General features: G+C 44.1%; 1 protein-coding gene and 1 pseudogene across 1 annotated transcript in view; both read right to left on the bottom strand.

Moving 5' to 3' along the window:
• Positions 1-21,328, bottom strand: part of LOC126237483 (uncharacterized) — a 461,878-nt gene that overhangs the window by 306,283 nt on the left and 134,267 nt on the right. The gene's annotated exons all lie outside the window — the stretch shown is intronic.
• LOC126237696 (U2 spliceosomal RNA) lies at positions 3,077-3,202 on the bottom strand (annotated as a pseudogene).

The following is a 21,328-nucleotide window of genomic DNA, read 5'->3' as shown; positions in this document are numbered from 1 at the left end:
ACTGAGACATTTCTGGAGAATTAGTATGAATGAGGGTGTTCTTGCACACCATTTGGTTTACTAATGTCTGGACAGATGGCTCTGATTCAAGACCAAAACATGGTCGGAAGATGTGAATGGGATTTGAAGAAACCTTATTAAGGGCTTTAGCAGGAGGTATAGCGCGTACAAAATAACTTGGCTCGTAGCAGTACAGATGGCATAGTAGAGGAGGGGGCAGCAGTAGCGGTGGGGGCTCCACTGCTAGCAGCCACAGCGCAGTAGGGGAGTTGCAGTTCGACATAAGCCAAGGACAAACTTACATCCCACACAACTTTTAGGCGACAGCTAGCGAGTACGGAAACGATCGTATTAACAGGTTACGATGATGTTGATCAATGGTTTAGGGCACTAATAGGCAGTGTCGTCAGCAACCTTGCTTAAAATTAATACAGGCAAGAGTGGTGAAAAGCTGTTAAAAATAGTAACAAATTTTAAAACCGAGCTGTATCCACACTTAACAGATTACGTTAGTAAGACCAATAATTCGACAAATATGTACGAAGTCAACAGTTTCTGGTTACAGTACCGAACAAGAAATAGTAACTAAGAATTATCTCAGGAATATAAGATCTTGGTGTGACCCAGAGAATTGTTCTGGCCAAGATGGAGAGTGTCATAAGCTTGTGTTCAACCCCGGTGGAAATCCAGACGTAGCTGGCCGGGGGAAAAAAAGGAAAGGGAGCAGAGTGAAGGCTCATGTGAGAAGGCTCATATGCCACTACCACTGTGCCGCCGGTGTCAACAGCGAAGGCTGGACACACACGAGACCGGTCTGCATCTGCCTCGCTCCAGATCGTCGTACTCGATCGAGCATGGGGGCAGATGGGGCCTGAGCATCTCGCAACCCTCAGTCAAAATCGGGAGAAAAAGAGGGAGAAGTATTCAATGCAGGGCGAGTCCGGCAGTAACACCAGCAGTTGCTGCCCTCACAGCAAGGCCGGCCACGTTCCGGAGCCGCCGCTGCAGCTTCGTCATAATCGGGCACTGGGAGACCAATGACTAAAGAAAATACATCGCATATCAGTGTGTTTTGTATCCGACCTTGCCAGCATTAAGCTGATAAGAACAGATTTTTTTAGTCATTGAGGTAATACTTGGAAAGGAACTTAGGAAAGGTTCACATTCGGTAGGAATTGGAAACAGCCGCGAAGGTGTTGCTCCACGGGCGCCCGGCATTCACCGGGCGTCCGCCATACACCGGAGCGTCACACTTCAAGCGGACGTAACTAAGAATTATCTCAGGAATATATGATCTTGGTGTGACCCAGAGAATTGTTCTGGCCAAGATGGAGAGTGTCATAAGCTTGTGTTCAACCCCGGTGGAAGCCCAGACGTAGCTGGCCGGGGGAAAAAGAAAGGAAAGCGAGCAGAGCGAAGGCTCATATGGGAAGGCGCATATGCCACTCAACTCTGCCGCCGGTGTCAACAGCGAAGGCTGGACACACACGAGACCGGTCTGCATCTACCGCGCTCCAGATCGCCACCACTCGATCGAGCAGGGGGCAGATGGGGCCTGAGCATCTCGCAACCCTCAGTCAAAATCGGGAGAAAAAGAGGGAGAAGTATTCAATGCAGGGCGAGTCCGGCAGTAACATTAGCAGTTGCTGCCCTCACAGCAAGGCCGGCCACGTTCCGGAGCCGCCGCTGCAGCTTCGTCATAATCGGGCACTGGGAGACCAATGACTAAAGAAAATACATCGCATATCAGTGTGTTTTGTATCCGACCTTGCCAGCATTAAGCTGATAAGAACAGATTTTTTTAGTCATTGAGGTAATACTTGGAAAGGAACTTAGGAAAGGTTCACATTCGGTAGGAATTGGAAACAGCCGCGAAGGTGTTGCTCCACGGGCGCCCGGCATTCACCGGGCGTCCGCCATACACCGGAGCGTCACACTTCAAGCGGACGTAACTAAGAATTATCTCAGGAATATATGATCTTGGTGTGACCCAGAGAATTGTTCTGGCCAAGATGGAGAGTGTCATAAGCTTGTGTTCAACCCCGGTGGAAGCCCAGACGTAGCTGGCCGGGGGAAAAAGAAAGGAAAGCGAGCAGAGCGAAGGCTCATATGGGAAGGCGCATATGCCACTCAACTCTGCCGCCGGTGTCAACAGCGAAGGCTGGACACACACGAGACCGGTCTGCATCTACCGCGCTCCAGATCGCCACCACTCGATCGAGCAGGGGGCAGATGGGGCCTGAGCATCTCGCAACCCTCAGTCAAAATCGGGAGAAAAAGAGGGAGAAGTATTCAATGCAGGGCGAGTCCGGCAGTAACATTAGCAGTTGCTGCCCTCACAGCAAGGCCGGCCACGTTCCGGAGCCGCCGCTGCAGCTTCGTCATAATCGGGCACTGGGAGACCAATGACTAAAGAAAATACATCGCATATCAGTGTGTTTTGTATCCGACCTTGCCAGCATTAAGCTGATAAGAACAGATTTTTTTAGTCATTGAGGTAATACTTGGAAAGGAACTTAGGAAAGGTTCACATTCGGTAGGGATTGGAAACAGCCGCGAAGGTGTTGCTCAACAGGCGCCTGCCATTCACCGGGCGCCTGCCATCCATCTGAGCGTCACACTTCGGGCGGACGTAACTAAGAATTATCTCAGGAATATCAGATCTTGGTGTGACCCAGAGAATTGTTCTGGCCAAGATGGAGAGTGTCATAAGCTTGTGTTCAACCCCGGTGGAAGCCCAGACGTAGCTGGCCGGGGGAAAAAAAGGAAAGCGAACAGAGTGAAGGCTCATATGCCCCAGATCATATGGCGCTACCACTGTGCCGCCGGTGTCAACAGCGGAGGCTGGACACACACGAGACCGGTCTGCATCTGCCGCGCTCCAGATCGCCACCGCTCGATCGAGCAGGGGGCAGATGGGGCCTGAGCATCTCGCAACCCTCAGTCAAAATCGGGAGGAAAAGAGGGAGAAGTATTCAATGCAGGGCGAGTCCGGCAGTAACACCAGCAGTTGCTGCCCTCACAGCAAGGCCGGCCACGTTCCGGAGCCGCCGCTGCAGCTTCGTCATAATCGGGCATTGGGAGACCAATGACTAAAGAAAATACATCGCATATCAGTGTGTTATGTATCCGACCTTGCCAGCATTAAGCTGATAAGAACAGATACTACACTTTTATCTTAGCCAAAAGGCCGAGAAGCGATCAATGAAAAGAAAACGAGATCGAGCACGTTCTGGCAAAAGGAAGCCTCATAAAACAAAAAAATTGGTAAAATGTAGCGTAGCGGACAATGCCGTTAATTACAATTCTCTTTTTTTTGTCTCGTCCTATATCGTTACAGGGTCGGCATGGATTTGGTGGATTTGGCAGTGTTAGTGGTGCGGGTGGCAGGACGCCTTTCCTGCCCCCTCCCCCCCTTCCTCCCTGGGATGGAATTACTGAACCGCATCTGTCTCTGTCTAGTGTTATCTGATGCGAAAGTTGAGAAAGTTTTCGAAAAGTCTGCGAATCATGTAACAGAGGCAGGACGTCAGTACCAGTCCACCTAGTCAGATGTGGGGAACCGCCTAAAAACCACATCTGAGCTCGCTGGCACAGTGACTCTTGTCATTAATCCGTCAGGTAGATTCCCCACCGCACCTCCCGGGAGCAGCTTGCTAACGTGTGTGGCTATCTGGGCAGGTTACTTACTACGATACTGATTACGTGTCACAATGAAATTACGTGTCAGTTCCGCAAATGATCTGTTCAACTACCTGAAAATAATATTTTCTCTTGCTTCTCCCACGCCTATCCGTAGTAACGAAGCCTTACAAAGTACTTGCAGCTGTGTTTTTCCACCTCCTTCTTCACCCTCTTTGCTGAATAATTTAAACAGTTAGCAACCTTCTCCAACACAGTTTTAATGAAATTTTTGCTTCCTCATTTGCCTCTTCCGACAAAAATTTAATAGCAATTCATATGATCACACGTGCCTGATTATGAAGAACTTGGCTTGCACATATAGTATGTCAAAACTCTGGTAGCATGCTCTCTAGCTCGAAGTGTGTAGGTTGGTTGACGACAGTCAAACGTGTCAGCGCCGCCGCTTTGAAAAATGGCATGGAATCGGCTAATATTCACGACGAGAATGCAATCCTACACTTGTTCCATGAGTTTTTTGGTGCCATCTCTATCTCTGTCACGCACTTCAAAGTGATTTGCAGGGCACAGACGTTGATTCTTAGATTTTAGACCAACCTCCGTATCATCAGCCAAAGAATACTTCCAAACGTTTAGCAACACTATCCGAAACTCGTCTGAGAGCAACAGTTTATTGTCAGTTATTGCAGGCGTTATTTAGAGACTAGAAAAGGAACAAGTACAAGACCGATGTTGAGGGTTGCGTACATTAGAAATCACAGCAACGCCGTTACTACACCGGCCGAGGCCCAAGATGAAGACAGGCTGTGGCACGTACCTCCCAGCAAGTGACATGGCACGTCTAACGAGTACCAGCAGCCGACTCCGGCGGGGAGCGATTAACTATTTCAGACGAGTTTAATAATTCTTATTGACTGCTCATTTAAATGCACGCAAGTTTGGAATAGCATGCAACAAAATTAAGACCTTAAGAGTGTATCTTTCATCAAATATTGATTTCACGTGGACATTGCACGGAGCTGAGCGTTACCGAAATGTGGCGGTCAAGCCTACTAGTGTGATGTCACTAGGTAGTTGCGGCGCCCGAATATCTCATTGGCCCCGTGTACTGGCTTCCTTCCTTCCCGCTGTAGTCCCGCGATTGTGACGAGTCTGAGAAAGGTAACACAGTGGTCGCTACATATTCAACGATTCGTTCTCTCTTATTGAAACGCGGAGGAGAACAGCCATGATTTATTGCAGAAGCTCAGTGCACCATCTCGCTGCTGTAGAGTAGCATCGCAGGGCGCAAATGACCGACTGTCGGGATCAGATGAACTCCAACGAAGCTGTGTTTTGTGAGACTGTGGGGGTGTATACGAAAAATTAAGTGCTGCAGTTTTTCCAGTTGCAAATGCGTTCCATAAAAGGAAGACTGTAATCTGGAAAGAACTTCGATGCTTTAGTCCACGTTTCAGATAAAAAGTATTAATCCAACGTAAACAAAATGGTTTTATTGTTGTTTATTCCACATTCATCATGGAAAAACATATGTGCTCCGTAAAACGAAAACAGGGCACAGAGTTAACGCCACTGTTATATCCGTGGGACCAAAATCGCTCCTTTGTGTCTACTTTTGGCCATGACAACTTGGGTTTAAGGCCTAGTAGTAAGTTACGTAGCTTATCATTTATTAGCTTTATTTTTTCGAAGACTCCTGCAGACAACAGTTTCTCATCACAGTACCGAAAAAGAAATAGTCACATGAACAAAGGGTCGACAAAAGAAGGTATATTTGCGCGGTGAAAGCGGGATAAGTGCACGTATTTTTATATATCACATGAGTATGTTGATCTGTTTTTCTTTGTGTCACACAGTCTTCCGAAATACACCTCACAAATTTTACGACCTGATGTTTTCTGCATGGCCGTCTTGGGCTGCGAAGTGAATGACGCATGACACTATAGACTATCCTTTTGTCTCCATGCACCCACACTTCAATAGGTGACCTGCTCCCTGGGAAAAATAACCTTTATTGGCTTGCTTATACCACACGTACTTGGAGGTACTAACCAACATAAAAACATATGACTTGTAATAGCTGTAAAATAAACTTTAATGTCTTTTTTGTGCCATGTGTACTTGGAGGCACTAACCAACTCAAAAAATACTACTTGTAAATCCTACAATTATTACCCTGCAAAGTACGTAAACACTAAGGTTCACTACACTGGCCTCAGTCACCAATAGAAATGTCTGCACTTATACCCGTTCTGCACTTACACCCGTTACACTATATATACGATCAGAAAAAGTATGAAAAGTTTGTAAGGGTGTTGCAGGGTATGTTGTGTTGAGAAATAGCTGTAATGAAAAAGTTTCGATACTTTGCGCCGCTTCCGAGTTAATTAGCATTGAAGTTAGCCAATCAGGATGTTGCGCGTACACATTCAAGCGGCCCGCCAGAAACGGCGTCGCCAAACGTGTGTTTCGTTTGGTTTCCTAAAACCGAACGAGAGAACGTTACAAAAATTGAACATAGAACTGTACTCAGGGTAGCACCCGAGCAAAAGGCTGAGAATTCTCGTGTGCTATCATCTACGCAATGAAAACAACTGACACCAATAGTAGTATCTGGCAGGCCGTTTGAATTTGACTGCCAACGCCCAGATTGGCTAACTTCAATGCTAATTAACTCGGAAACGGCGCAACATACCAAATTTTTTTTCTGAATAATTATTTCTCAGCTCAACCTACCCTGCAGCACCCCCACAATATTTTAACACTGTTTGTGACCACCCTGTAGTATATATACACTCCTGGAAATTGAAATAAGAACACCGTGAATTCATTGTCCCAGGAAGGGGAAACTTTATTGACACATTCCTGGGGTCAGATACATCACATGATCACACTGACAGAACCACAGGCACATAGACACAGGCAACAGAGCATGCACAATGTCGGCACTAGTACAGTGTATATCCACCTTTCGCAGCAATGCAGGCTGCTATTCTCCCATGGAGACGATCGTAGAGATGCTGGATGTAGTCCTGTGGAACGGCTTGCCATACCATTTCCACCTGGCGCCTCAGTTGGACCAGCGTTCGTGCTGGACGTGCAGACCGCGTGAGACGACGCTTCATCCAGTCCCAAACATGCTCAATGGGGGACAGATCCGGAGATCTTGCTGGCCAGGGTAGTTGACTTACACCTTCTAGAGCACGTTGGGTGGCACGGGATACATGCGGACGTGCATTGTCCTGTTGGAACAGCAAGTTCCCTTGCCGGTCTAGGAATGGTAGAACGATGGGTTCGATGACGGTTTGGATGTACCGTGCACTATTCAGTGTCCCCTCGACGATCACCAGTGGTGTACGGCCAGTGTAGGAGATCGCTCCCCACACCATGATGCCGGGTGTTGGCCCTGTGTGCCTCGGTCGTATGCAGTCCTGATTGTGGCGCTCACCTGCACGGCGCCAAACACGCATACGACCATCATTGGCACCAAGGCAGAAGCGACTCTCATCGCTGAAGACGACACGTCTCCATTCGTCCCTCCATTCACGCCTGTCGCGACACCACTGGAGGCGGGCTGCACGATGTTGGGGCGTGAGCGGAAGACGGCCTAACGGTGTGCGGGACCGTAGCCCAGCTTCATGGAGACGGTTGCGAATGGTCCTCGCCGATACCCCAGGAGCAACAGTGTCCCTAATTTGCTGGGAAGTGGCGGTGCGGTCCCCTACGGCACTGCGTAGGATCCTACGGTCTTGGCGTGCATCCGTGCGTCGCTGCGGTCCGGTCCCAGGTCGACGGGCACGTGCACCTTCCGCCGACCACTGGCGACAACATCGATGTACTGTGGAGACCTCACGCCCCACGTGTTGAGCAATTCGGCGGTACGTCCACCCGGCCTCCCGCATGCCCACTATACGCCCTCGCTCAAAGTCCGTCAACTGCACATACAGTTCACGTCCACGCTGTCGCGGCATGCTACCAGTGTTAAAGACTGCGATGGAGCTCCGTATGCCACGGCAAACTGGCTGACACTGACGGCGGCGGTGCACAAATGCTGCGCAGCTAGCGCCATTCGACGGCCAACACCGCGGTTCCTGGTGTGTCCGCTGTGCCGTGCGTGTGATCATTGCTTGTACAGCCCTCGCGCAGTGTGCGGAGCAAGTATGGTGGGTCTGACACACCGGTGTCAATGTGTTCTTTTTTCCATTTCCAGGAGTGTACTTATATATACATACATTCTCACATACACACACACACACAAAATGTTGACTAGATCAAAAATACTTTTTGCGAGTCTGTTGTTGTTCATTCTATGTTATGTGTCCAAACACTTAGTCGGCGTTTTCTGATCATGTCCGTGAGCCTATCTGTGCGTTCACATAATTCTTTGGTTGGTTTGTTCACTCATACACTATATCCGTGTGTTGTTCCAAAATTTTTCTGAGGATTTTACGTTCTATTTTTTCTGTCTGTGAAGGCTGATGCTCCGATTGTAGTCGTTTCTGATGGGTGGCATGCGTCTGGTAGTACATCTTTATTGTCGTACATGAGTTTGGCCTGACTTGAAATATTTATATTATTTTAATGCGTCCACGTCAGTTTGTATGCTTTCTGAAGTTATTTTGTTGTTTCTATGTTGGGTGCTTTGTTTGATCCTCCTATTTGTATATATTCCCCGAGATATTTGAATTTTTCAACTATGTTAACCTTTCCGTATTTTGTGTACATAGCTTGGTTGTTGTGGTTGTTTCTTTCCACGTATTTCGTTTTCTCATATGATATTTGAGGATTTCTTTACGTACTACACGAATACGTAATAAAAATGAGGGTTCCTGATTAAAAAAACGCTGTTGATATCCGTTTGACCTATGGCAGCAACATCTAGCGGGCCAACCATAGCGCCATCTGGTTTCCCTCTTCAAGCTAGACAAGTTTCGTTCTTTGTAGTTTTTTCGTTTGACGTTTATTTCGTGAGATATTTGGCCCGGTCACGATCAATGCGTCACCCTGTATAGTGATAGTGCCGTGAGTCCTCGGTTATGCTTGCGAGCTCGTGTGCTCGTTCTCCATTCTACGCTGGTATAGTTCACCTCTATCCGACAACAGGCTCAAGTGATGAGTTTTCAGTTAAATGGGCTGCGGTAAGTCGTATCTCCGATCACGCGAGCGAGTTCGGAGATGACGTCGCAACACCGGCTTGCGAATTTAAACCGAATATACAGAGAGCTCGTTTCGGATCTCTAGTGTCATTCGGAGCTCAAGAGAAAACTGAGTGGGAGGGGAGTGGGGAAAGAGGGGGGGATCAGCGCCGCGACGCCGGCGTCGGGAGGGGAGGGAACGCGCGTTATTTCCGGCGAGGCACGCGTGACCAGCGTCACGGACACAGCCGGACGCCTCGCCTCACCACGAACAGCTAATTCACCGCCCCTTCAACGGCCCTCGTACAAACAACACGTCGCCTCCTACTTCTCCTTTCAGCTTTTTTACGCGGACCATGCTGAACGTGATTTCTTCTGTTGACTCATAATACAGGTCAATTCAAAACGATTATAGCGGATACACACTTTAAAAAATGTACCGCAGTGACAATACAAAAAAATTTGCAAACAGATGTGAAGAACAATGTAGCACTCTCAGTTTGGTAACAAAGCCTCGAAGATCTTGACCTCTATGATACTAAGGTGGATACAATTCGGGATAGTCGGCTTTAGAAGAGGTGTAGGCACACGAGAAGCAATGTTCGGCTTACGATTAATTCCTGAGAAAAGACTTCAGAAGGGTCACGACATATATATTGCCTCCATCGACTTAGAAAAAGCATTCGAGAGGCGACAGTTTTTTAAGATGCTAAAACAGATTGGCAAAAAAGTATAAGGATAGAAGAGTAATGCAGAGATCGTAAAGAGAAGAGGTGGATGTGGTACGGTGTGGAGAACATCAAGAAGAAACTTTTATCACGCAGGGTGCACGACAGGGCTGCTCAAGAGAAAACTGAGTGGGAGGGGAGTGGGGAAAGAGGGGGGGATCAGCGCCGCGACGCCGGCGTCGGGAGGGGAGGGAACGCGCGTTATTTCCGGCGAGGCACGCGTGACCAGCGTCACGGACACAGCCGGACGCCTCGCCTCACCACGAACAGCTAATTCACCGCCCCTTCAACGGCCCTCGTACAAACAACACGTCGCCTCCTACTTCTCCTTTCAGCTTTTTTACGCGGACCATGCTGAACGTGATTTCTTCTGTTGACTCATAATACAGGTCAATTCAAAACGATTATAGCGGATACACACTTTAAAAAATGTACCGCAGTGACAATACAAAAAAATTTGCAAACAGATGTGAAGAACAATGTAGGACACTCAGTTTAGTAACAAAGCCTCGAAGATCTTGACCTCTATGATACTAAGGTGGATACAATTCGGGATAGTTTAGAAGAGGTGTAGGCACACGAGAAGCAACGTTCGGCTTACGATTAATTCCTGAGAAAAGACTTCAGAAGGGTCACGACATATATATTGTCTCCATCGACTTAGAAAAAGCATTCGACAGGCGACAGTTTTTTAAGATGCTAAAACAGATTGGCAAAAAAGTATAAGGATAGAAGAGAAATGCAGAGATCGTAAAGAGAAGAGCTGGATGTGGTACGGTGTGGAGAACATCAAGAAGAAACTTTTATCACGCAGGGTGCACGACAGGGCTGCTTACTCTCTCCTGTCTTGTTCAACGAAAACATTCGGAGGGAAATAGATGAAGTTAGGGTAAAACTATGAGCTATAGGACGAATTAAAGCTCATACTAAAAAATTATATATGCAGAGATTTGCTGATGATATAGCAGAGTCAGTTGAAGATGCAGAGCAATTGGAAGCGATGCTGGCCCAGATGGAAACCACCCTCATCTCTTCCTATAATATGAAAATTAATAAAGCTACAACAAAAATCTTAGTGCGATATTGTACTGCCTGTGTTGTTCAGAATTACGATGGAGTTTACATGTATTTCATAACACGCATGACTGCATGCATGTCAATAGGACCAGGCACTGTAGTGACTACATCCGTTATGAAATACATGAAATGTATTCACGGTCGCCTATATAGACAACAGCTGTGTAACAGAATGACGACAATGAGAATGCCCTGTAATTCTTATCAATGTACCGCTTGCATTGAATAACTAAGGCGTGTTTCCGCTAGCAACAAACTTCCGCAAGTAACTCCTGCAAGCACTTGGCTGAGGCGTTCACAAAAATCTGCGCAAGTCGCTTGACAAGTTAACTTCAGGAACATTACATTACATTAATACTTGTTTCGTAGATCATGAGTACGACATTTCGTAATGGTTTGGAACGTGTCAGTTTAACACACGTTTTCTTTACTCAATACAATTATTTTCTTACAGTCACTACTTTATATCTGAAAATTCATCTATTGAGTGGAAGGGGTTGTCATTCAGAAATTCGTTTAACTTGTTTTTAAAAGTTTGTTGACTGTCTGTCATACTTTTAATGCTGTTTTGGTGGCAGCATATTTCACCCTTTTCTGTGCCAAAGTCAGATGTAACCCAGGATAGAGCAGATCATCATCCTTTCTTCTGGTGTCGTAGCTATGCACTTCGCTATTATTTTTTAATTGGGATGGGTGATTAATAACACATTTCATAAGAGAATATATGTATTGCGAAGGTACTGTGAATGTTCTGAATTCCTTAAATAAATGTCTGCAAAGTGATCTTGGGTGGGCAACAGCTATTATTCTGACTACACGCTTATATGCAACGAATACGTTTTCTCTTAATGATGAATTAGCCCAAAATATGAGGCCATATAAAAGCAGTGAATGAAAATAGGCGTGGTAGACTAATTTACTGATATGTTTATCACCAAAATTTGCAGTAACCCTCGTAGCATAAGAAGCTGAACCTCACCATTTCAGCAGATCATCTATGAGTTTCTTCCAATTCAATTTCTCATCAGTGCACACACCAAGAAATTTGGAATATTTTGCCTTAGCAACAGACTTCTGTTCAGAGTCTATATTTTGAAATGGTGTTATGCCTTTTACTTTACAGAACTGTATATACTGTGGTTTTTCAAAATTTAATGAGAGTCCATTTACAGAGAATCACTTAATAATTTTCTGAAGGACATCATTTACAATTTCCTGAGCTGATTCTTGTTTGTTGGGTGTGATTACTATACTTGCAACATCAGCAAAAAGAACTAGCTTTGACCTTCATGAATATAGAGTGGGAAATCATTAATATATATTAAGAACAATAAGGGATCCAAGACTGAACCCTATGGGACACCATTCTTGATACCTCCCTAGATACAGGACTCTGCTGATTTTTTTCGGACTATCTGTACTGTTAATTTCAACCTTCTGCATTCTTCCAGTTAAATCTGAATTAAACAATTTGTGCACTGTCCCACTCATACCACAATACTTAAGCTTATGTAGAAGAATTTCATGGGTCACATAGTCAAAAGGTTTTCAGAGATCATAAAAGATCCAAATCTAAGATGTTCAGTTATACAAAGCATTTGATATTTGATCCGTGGAAGCAGATATAGCATTGCCTGTTGAAAAGCCTTTCTGAAAACCATACTGACATTTTGTTAGTACTTCATTTTTACAAATACGTGATGCTATTCTTGAATACATTACTTCTTCAAGAATTTTGGATAAAGTTGTCTTAAGTGAGATTCGGCGGTAGTTGTTAACATGAGACCGATCCTCTTTTTTATGCAATTGTTTAACAATAGCGTATTTCAGTCTATCTGGGTATATGCCCAGTTCCAGTGAGCTGCAACATATATGGCTGAGAATCCTACTTAGCTGTTGTGAACAAGCTTTTAGTACTCTGATGGAAATTCCATCAATTCTATGTGGGCTTTTACTTTTGAGCGAATTTAGTATTTTCCTAATTTGAACAGGAGAGATGGGCTGAATTTCAATTTTATCAAATTGCATAAATATTGCCTCTTCCATAAATTGCCTTGTATTTTCTAATGAATAGCTGAATCCTATTTTCTCTACAGCACTTAAAAAGTCATTATTAAAAAAATTTTCTGCTTCTGCCTTTTTGTTAACAAACGTATCACTGAGTTTGATAGAAATACAGTCTCGCTGTGTTCTCAGTTACCCTTTTTCTCTTTTAACAATATTCCAAATTGTTGTAATTTTATTATCAGATGTGCTAATCTCAGACATAATGCACGTACTTCTGGACTTTTTAATAAATTTTCTTAATACAGTGCAATAGTTTTCATAATGTTGCACTGTTTCCGGATTATTACTCCTTCTGGCTATAATATACATTTCCCTTTTCTGTTTACAAGACATTGTTGTCCCTTTAAGAAGCCATGGCTTTTTCAACGGTTTCTTACAATCATATTTCACTGTTTTCTTGACGAAACTGTTTTCAAATATGCTCACAAAGGTATGATAAAATAGGTTAAATTTTAAATTAGCACCAGGTTCCCTGTACACCTCATCCCAGTCTAACTGTTGCAAGCTTTCCCTAAAGTTTTCACTTGTTAAATTGTTACTTGAACGCACTATTTTGGAGGACTGTTTTGCATTACTTTATGAAGCTATGTCATACACTGTAACTAGCTGTGCGTCATGATCAGACAGACCATTCTTAACAGGAAAAGTTTTTATTTGATTAAATTTATCTTGGTCTGTAAAAACATTATCTATCAGTGTGCTGCTTTCCTGTACCACGTGCGTGGGTAAATCAATAACTGATGTCAAATTGAAAGAGCCAAGTCATACTTCAAGGTCAAGCTTTCTATCGAACTCTTTCAGAAAATCTACATTTAAATCCCCACAAACTATAATTTGCTTCCGTCTATATAATAGATAGCACAACAAAGAATCAAAGTTTTTCAAAAACAGCAGAAAATTTCTCAATGGAGAGCTGTAAACGGATGCAATTAGAAAAATATCATTACTTAGTTTAAGCTCACACGCACTTGCTTCTCTATATTGCTCTACTCAAATTTTTTAGTTTCTAAATTTTTCACACCGTAACAGTTTTTAACAAATATGGCAATGGTCCTCTCTCCATAGCGTGTCTACTTACAGGTGCTAAAAGCTTATATCCACATACATTTCCCTTTTCCATATCTGTGACTACATGATGTTCAGACAGGCATAGTATCCTCACTTTCTAAATCTTGTAAACAACCAAAAAGCTCATCTTCTTGTCTGAAAGTACTTGCAGAAATATTTCCATATGGAGTCACGTCGTGAGATCGGCAAGTGGTAGTTTGGTGTCGTGCTCACAAAAGTTTCGAACGTCTCATGTTATTGTACAATAAAATATCCGAAAACAGGATACAAAAATGCAACAAGCTCTTATACCAAGAGATCGCTCTTTAATTGCTTTTCGATTTTTGCAAACGGTATTTATTACTTTTATTGCAAATGTAAGGTATTTATGTTTACGCTAACATTATGATATCAGTAAAAATTTAAAGTTGTCTGTACTGCCAATCTACTTCCCCTTCTGATGAAACAAAGTAATCGATAAACTCATTTCGCACTTCTTTGGCTGACGGTGGTCAATTATATATGTTTAGGGGTTCCAGTGGTACCTTTGTTTCTGCCCATATGTCTTTGCACCATTATCCTATGTCCTCACTGCCATTTTCGTACCGATACTGAACGCATAAAACTTCTGCATATTTGAGAAAAACTTACTTCCAAAGTTCGGCAAGTACTTGCAGCGAGAGGCAAGAAACTGTTACCGCTAACATGCGGAAAGTGCTTCTGGAAGTGACGAAACTTAAGGAAGTCTTCTTGTTAGTGTCATTTCCACACCGACTGAGGGGTCACAGTTGTTAACACACTGGACTCGCATTCGGGAGGACGACGGTTCAAATGCACGACCAACCATCCCGATTTAGGTTTTCAATGATTTTCCAAAATCACCTGGCAAATGCCAGGATGGTTCCTTTGAAACGGCAGAGCCGATTTCCTACCCCATCCTCAAAACAGTCCGAGCTTGTGCTCCGTCTCTAATGACCTCGTTGTCGACGGAACGTGAAACTTAACCATTCTTCAAGTTGCAGAGGTAGCTTCTGCAAACGACTTGCGGAAGTTTACTTGCTGCTGGACACATGCCTTTATAGCCGTTTGTATCCGCTATCGTCTTCTTAGGTCTTCAACCATTAGGTTGGTTAGCAGGAGTTCGCCACGCATTTCTGTCTTCTGCCTTCCTCTTGAGAGCGGTGCAGGTGGTGCATCAGGTATCCTCAACGGCAAGGTGACCGCTCGCTAGAAGTGGAGAAACCTGGTTCGAGCCCCGATCCGGCACAAATTCTCATATTCGTCATTCTGTTATACAGCTGTTGTCCATATTAACGACAGTGAATACATTTAATGTATTTCATAACCGATGTAGTCGCTGCAGCGTCTGTTCCTATTGACATGCATGCATTCATTCGTGTTATGAAATACATGTAAACTCCATCGTAATTCTGAACAACATAGGCACTACAATATCGCACTAAGTTTTTTGTTTTAGCTTTATTAATTTTCATATTATAGGAAGAACTGAGGGTGGTTTCCATCTGGGCCAGCATCGCTTCCAATTGCTCTGCATCTTCAACTGACTCTGCTATATCATCAGCAAATCTCTGCATATATAATTTTTTAGTATGAGCTTTAATTCCTCGTATGGCTCATAGTTTTACCGTAACTCCATCTATTCCCCCTGAGTTAATTCCAATCCAATCCCATGGAGCACGTAAGGGATGCGGTGGGGAACGTATTGCAACACGTCCCTGGATCCAGTAGTTGTCAGCCACGCTGGTGGAGGAATGGAACTCCCAACCACAACACCTGCTTGCTAACCTTGTGGCCAATATGGGAGCCCGTTGCAGGGCATGCACTACTGTTCGTGGTGATCACACACCCTGTTCAGAACTAAGTGCCGCCTTTGGTAATGTCCAGAGGACCATCATAAATTCCTGTGGATTCAATGTTATTATTGTCTTGGAATAGAAGATCTTTTGTGTTCGTCTCATTGCTTTTAATTATCTTCTGTACTACAAGGTGGCAAATCTTTTTGTGTGTGGACCGAGTTTCGTTGAGCTATGTTACTTGGCTGTGTCACATCATACGGAAGTTAATTTCGTCCTTCAGTTTTGCAGACCAAAGTATTTGTACTTAGACTGACGTTTTAACAAAGTCAAAAAACTGTGCTCCAGATACCACGCTTTCTATTTCTTAGTCAACATAGAATCTGCCCTCATGTGAAACACCGCGGCAAAACAGGTTGTGGATCATTACTAATACTCTTCTGCTTAATTTACTTCTGTAAGATGTGACATGGCAATTACTCTTAATTTCATTGTTACTAGTTGTTTCTGGAAATTCTCATTTTATTTATCCGCCGCTAATGTTGTTGAATCAGGAATAGATTCTGTAGTTTCGGGAAACGATATAACATATCATCTCGCGTTTTGGGAACCAAGTTATTAGGATGAGTGGCAGCACAATTATTCTGCTCTTATTGGTTTCACTCGTGTTTCAGTTTTCACCATAAACTAACAATGACAACCTAACTACAACACTACACGCATACGAAACTGTTACCTGTTGCAGGCCGTAGCTAAACTGTTTTGGGACGGAAGCCTTAACACACCCTCCCTGACTCCATCAACAAGACAAGTCTTAAAACAGTGTTCTATACGTGGATCGAAAGTTAAAGCTGAATATTTCCTGTGGCGCCAGCAATACATGTTTCCATGATGATGTTTGGTTTGTGCGGCACTCAACTGCGCGGTTATCAGCGCCAGTACAAATTCCCAACCTTTGCTCAGTCCAATCTCGCCACTTTTATGAATAATGATGAAATGATGAGGACAATACAGACACCCAGTCATCTCGAGGCATGTGAAAATCCATGATCCCGCCGGGATTCGAACCCGGGACCCCGTGCTCGGGAAGCGAGAACGCGACCGCAAGACCACGAGCTGCGGACACATCTTTCGAGACCAGCCCAAACATCTTTAGTATTCTGGTTGGGAGAGATGGCTGAAGATGCCATGTACTGAGTTGACTTCTTCCAGAAGGACATTGTAGTATCGGCCACCAGCCGGTGAGCCGCACTTTAAACTACGTGCGCCGCCAGTCACGCCGCCACGTTTCGTACAACCGCCACCGCGGCATCAGGGCGCTGCCACGAACGATTACGCCGCTGCCAATGAAGCATCCCTTCTGCGGAGCTCCAACGGCGAGTCTACTTGTCCAAATATCGATGCACAGAGTCCCGTTTTGTGTGTTTGCCATTTCATAACACTTACGGACATTCACAGTGCTCAAGGCTCGTCATCTACGGAATAGTTATTTTATTCAAGACAGACAGAATCGAAAACCTTTGTATATGTATATATTTTGACATTCAGATCTACTTTTAGCAACTGATGCTGCAACTACAGCAAACAAAGTAATGTGTTACTTTTACTATTTGATATTAGATGTAGAAAAATTGATATCTGAATTCTCTGTCCACGAACCGCATCTGTTCCTCGCTCCTGTATTCACAAAAGAAACACATAAGCGTACAAAGAAAGTTACAACAGGCACCAATAGCCCCGATAAATTTAAAGAATTACATAGTTTCAACCAGGTCGTTACTTTAGATTAGTACTTTATGAGATTCTAATTATCACCTCGAAAAAATTATCACGTAACTTATTTGTTGTTTGTTTGCAGGGACATACGTGTAGTGTTGACAGCTGGTACACATAGAAATCTTCACGCCATGATACCCCAACACACCGATACAGTAGCCAAAATAAAATGACGCAGCCCACTGATATAATGGAGTACCGTAATTTTGTTTTCTGTATTTGAAGAGAAACAGAGCTGCAACAGTCCTTGCTGGGTTGGTGGAAGTGCACGGCGACAATGTACCACATCACCCAGTGGTTAGGTGACGCAGTATTTACTGAGATTGATGGTCGTCACTTCGAATGATCTTAAGTTGCTGTTTAACGTATAAGTTGTTTATACCGACAAAAGAAGAAAAAGGATTAGTTTCCCACCATTAGTCACTGACCTCGCCGCGCGGGATTAGCCGAGCGGTCTAGGCGCTGCAGTCATGGACTGTGCGGTTGGTCCCGGCAGAGGTTCGAGTCCTCCCTCGGGCATGGGTGTGTGTGTTTGTCCGTAGGAATGAGCTTAGGGACTGATGACCTTAGCAGTTAAGTCCCACAAGATTTCACACACATTTGAACATTTTGACCTCAAAATACTCCGTTTAAGATCTGAAATATGTGCAATTGCGATCCTAAATGTTTGAGATATCACATACGGTGTGTGTTCAAAACTGCACTTTTTGGAAAGAATTTTATTTGTTCGTCTGCGTTAATGTTACCTCCTTTAAAGCAGTCCTTATTAAATATTATGCACTTACGTTCGCGCTTCTTCGATTCCCCGCAACACTTTGGGATAGCACTTAGCTCTTTCAGCGATGAGCCTTTAATCTCATCTAACTAGTAAAACGACGGCCTTTTAAGATTCACTTTGTTTCTGGAAAGAGAAAAAAGTCACATGGGGCCATATCTGGCGAATATGAAGGCTGGGGCATCATTGTAGCGTTATTTTTCGTCAAAAATTCACGAACAAGCAATCACGCGTGAGCAGGTGCGTTATGGTGGTGATGAAGTCATGTATTGTTTCGCCACAAATACGATTTTTTTTTCCAGGATTCCTTCCCGCAAACAGCGTTGAACTTGTGGGTAGTAGTCCTTATTGGTCTTTTGACCGTTTGGCGAGAACTCATGATGTATTATGCCGTTAAAATCGAAGGAGACAGTGACCACAAAATTCACATTCGACCGCAGTTGCGGAGATTTTTTTTCGGTCTTGTCAATACAGAATTCCTCCATTGGGGCGGTTGGGCTTAAGCTTCAACGTCATATCCACACACATCCGTTTCAACACCTATGACACGTATCAGTAGTCCTGTACCGTTTTTGACTCCATTCAGCGGCTCCTAAGCAACTACCATTCGCCGGTGTTTTTGCTCGAAATTCAATGCCTTTGGCACAAATTATGCTGTCACACGTTTCACACCCGAAAAGATTTCGTGGCATGAGCGCACTGATACACCATCATCATCAGCAAAGTCTTTGACTTTGATTCGGCGTTCGTTCATAATCATTTCTTTCATTGTTTTCATCTTTTCATCGGTTGTTGATGTGCTGGGGCGTGCAGAACGCCATCTTCAACTTCTGCACGGCCATCTAGGAAACGCTTACACCACTCATAAACCCTTGTTTTTACTTATAGTAGGCTCACCACAAGCAATATTCAACATTTCTAAAACTTAGTTACATTTTATTCCATTTTATAGCAAAGTTTAAAGCAAATCCTCAGACTTCTTTTTAAAACAAATCAATGATCGCCACTCGTAAGCAAAGAAATGTAATATTCTTGACAAATGACGACAGATTAAACATTCACTATGGCTACCAATGCACAGATACGTTTCACACATATTTACCAACACAACAATGAAAGGTCGCGCGAATCGGACTAACACAACCTGCGAATTACAAAATTATCGATACTTCTTTAATGCGCCTGGTATGTAGGGCATCCCAGGAGGAAAGGTCAATACTCAGGATACGACAGGAACGATCATCTGAAGCAAAAATTCATATGGACATATGCCCCATTCCGAATAGTTTTCGAGAGAATGCATTTTTTAATGTACATCAGTGAATTGTATTAAGGGAAGTAAACTACGATTGTCATTTAACCACTGTCAAAATTCTAGTCGTGTGGCACTGTCGCCAATATCAAGAGTGGGGCGGGTGTATGTGAAATAGGTAAACGTTTTCCGCATGTAATGTTCATCATAGATGTGTTCGTGGAAAATTGCTTACGTGCAGAAAGTTGTCGTGTGCTGATAGTACAACTCTCTGCACCACTTCAACAATGTGTTGCTGTCCCTACACAGCTTGTTTAATTACGCGTTCACAAGACAAATGGGAACTTGGAAAAGTACATGCTTCACGCAGTGTGCTGAAAATTTCCGTAAACACTCTACGATCAGGGATTCAGCGTGTTGGGAAGTGTCGTTGGTATTCTTCGACTTTAACAGGAACACTACCATAGGAGAATCTGTAAACATACACCATACCTGAAAATTCTTCATTAGTATTGAGGTGTGGCGTTTCAGCCGTCACGTGTACACACATAGTTAACCGATGCTTATCTCTGACACCCTCTCAGTCCCTCGCACTACTTCACTCTCAACACATCACGGATAATTGCGCTTTCAGCGGGCTAGTTTAACAGCAGAAAGACATCCTGAGCAGAGGCATTGACAGCAACGATGTAGCTAGAACGAAACGTCAAATAGGTTGGGCGGATAGGAGACATACGTGCGCGCCTCTATCCCAAAACCAAATGTACATTAAATGTGTTGTATCTCGGAAACTATTCTGAATAGGGTATACGTCCATAAGAATTTTGATGCTCCAAAAGAGCGTTCCTGTCATATCCCTGAATACTAATCACTCCTTCTGGGACACCCAGTATAAAGTTGGGAAGGGTAGTCGTTCAACAACGTTTAGCTTTACCTCTGTTTCTGCCTGGAGACGAAAGCCGACAGAAATGTTCAGAGAACTTCGTCAAGAGTGTAAACACACACACACACACACCGTGTGTACATGTTAACACGCGCTCTACCGTTGCTGTATAGTAACGAAAACAAGACGTTTCGGACGCCAAATTCAACATCGGGCAGTAAAATAGCTGCAGCGACGAAACAGTTTGTCTACAAGGGTTGGAAGATCCTAAACAGAGCGCCTGCAGTCTCCGTCAGCAAGCACGGAAAGCAACAACGCATTCCGGGAGAAACAGGATGCTGTCAAATAGTGGACTTCTATTATTTGTATACTTCCGTCACCCCTACAGCCTTGCTTTGAACACGCTGTTGGTGTTCTGTGGGGAGCAGAGCGGAATGCAGCAGCTTTTCGTAATTTTGAGGTTATCTTTCAGTTCTCTAACCTTCCTACCCCCGACTGCCTCGATTGCACCCACGGTTGCAGGCTCAGGTCCAGTTACTCAAGGCACGCTTGAATGATGGAGTCCACCCCCTCAAAGGATCAGAAGTGTGGCTTGCCGATGCCTAACCAGGAACAAATATTAGACGAAGTTCAGTATAGTTTGTTTCATCTGTTTCTGGTCTGCTTTGCCGCACAAGATGGAGATTATTTTCTGTAAGGTAGTGTATATTACGCAGACGCTTGTCTCCTAACATAAACATTTCTATGAAGCATTTATCTGAAATGCTGACCATCATAAAGAATGCTTTTCCTTCTCCTTCAGTGGATGGGATCTGTATAATACAGAGTGTTTCAAAAAGACTCATGTTCGCAGACCAGACATAAATCCTCATATAGAGCTTCAAAGTTTTTATTATAAAACGAATCATCCGATTTTATAGCAGTATAGGTTTTACATTCACGCACATGTTGCTAGCGGTACTCTTTCTATTGCGTTTAGGATCAGAATTTCGTTTACCTTTCACACATTTTCAATGGGCCCTCTACCGGACGCACGACGATCATCGAGACCAGTGGTTGTCAAACTTTTTTGCTCCGAAGCCAAGAACAACATTGTGGGGCTTCACCTTGGGCCGCGTATATTCTGGTTTTA

This window comes from Schistocerca nitens, chromosome 2 (assembly GCF_023898315.1).
Source record: "Schistocerca nitens isolate TAMUIC-IGC-003100 chromosome 2, iqSchNite1.1, whole genome shotgun sequence".
In the NCBI taxonomy this organism is placed as follows: domain Eukaryota; kingdom Metazoa; phylum Arthropoda; class Insecta; order Orthoptera; family Acrididae; genus Schistocerca; species Schistocerca nitens.
The sequence above is the reverse complement of the archived record's forward strand: the minus strand, read 5'-3'. Positions and strand labels throughout refer to the sequence as shown.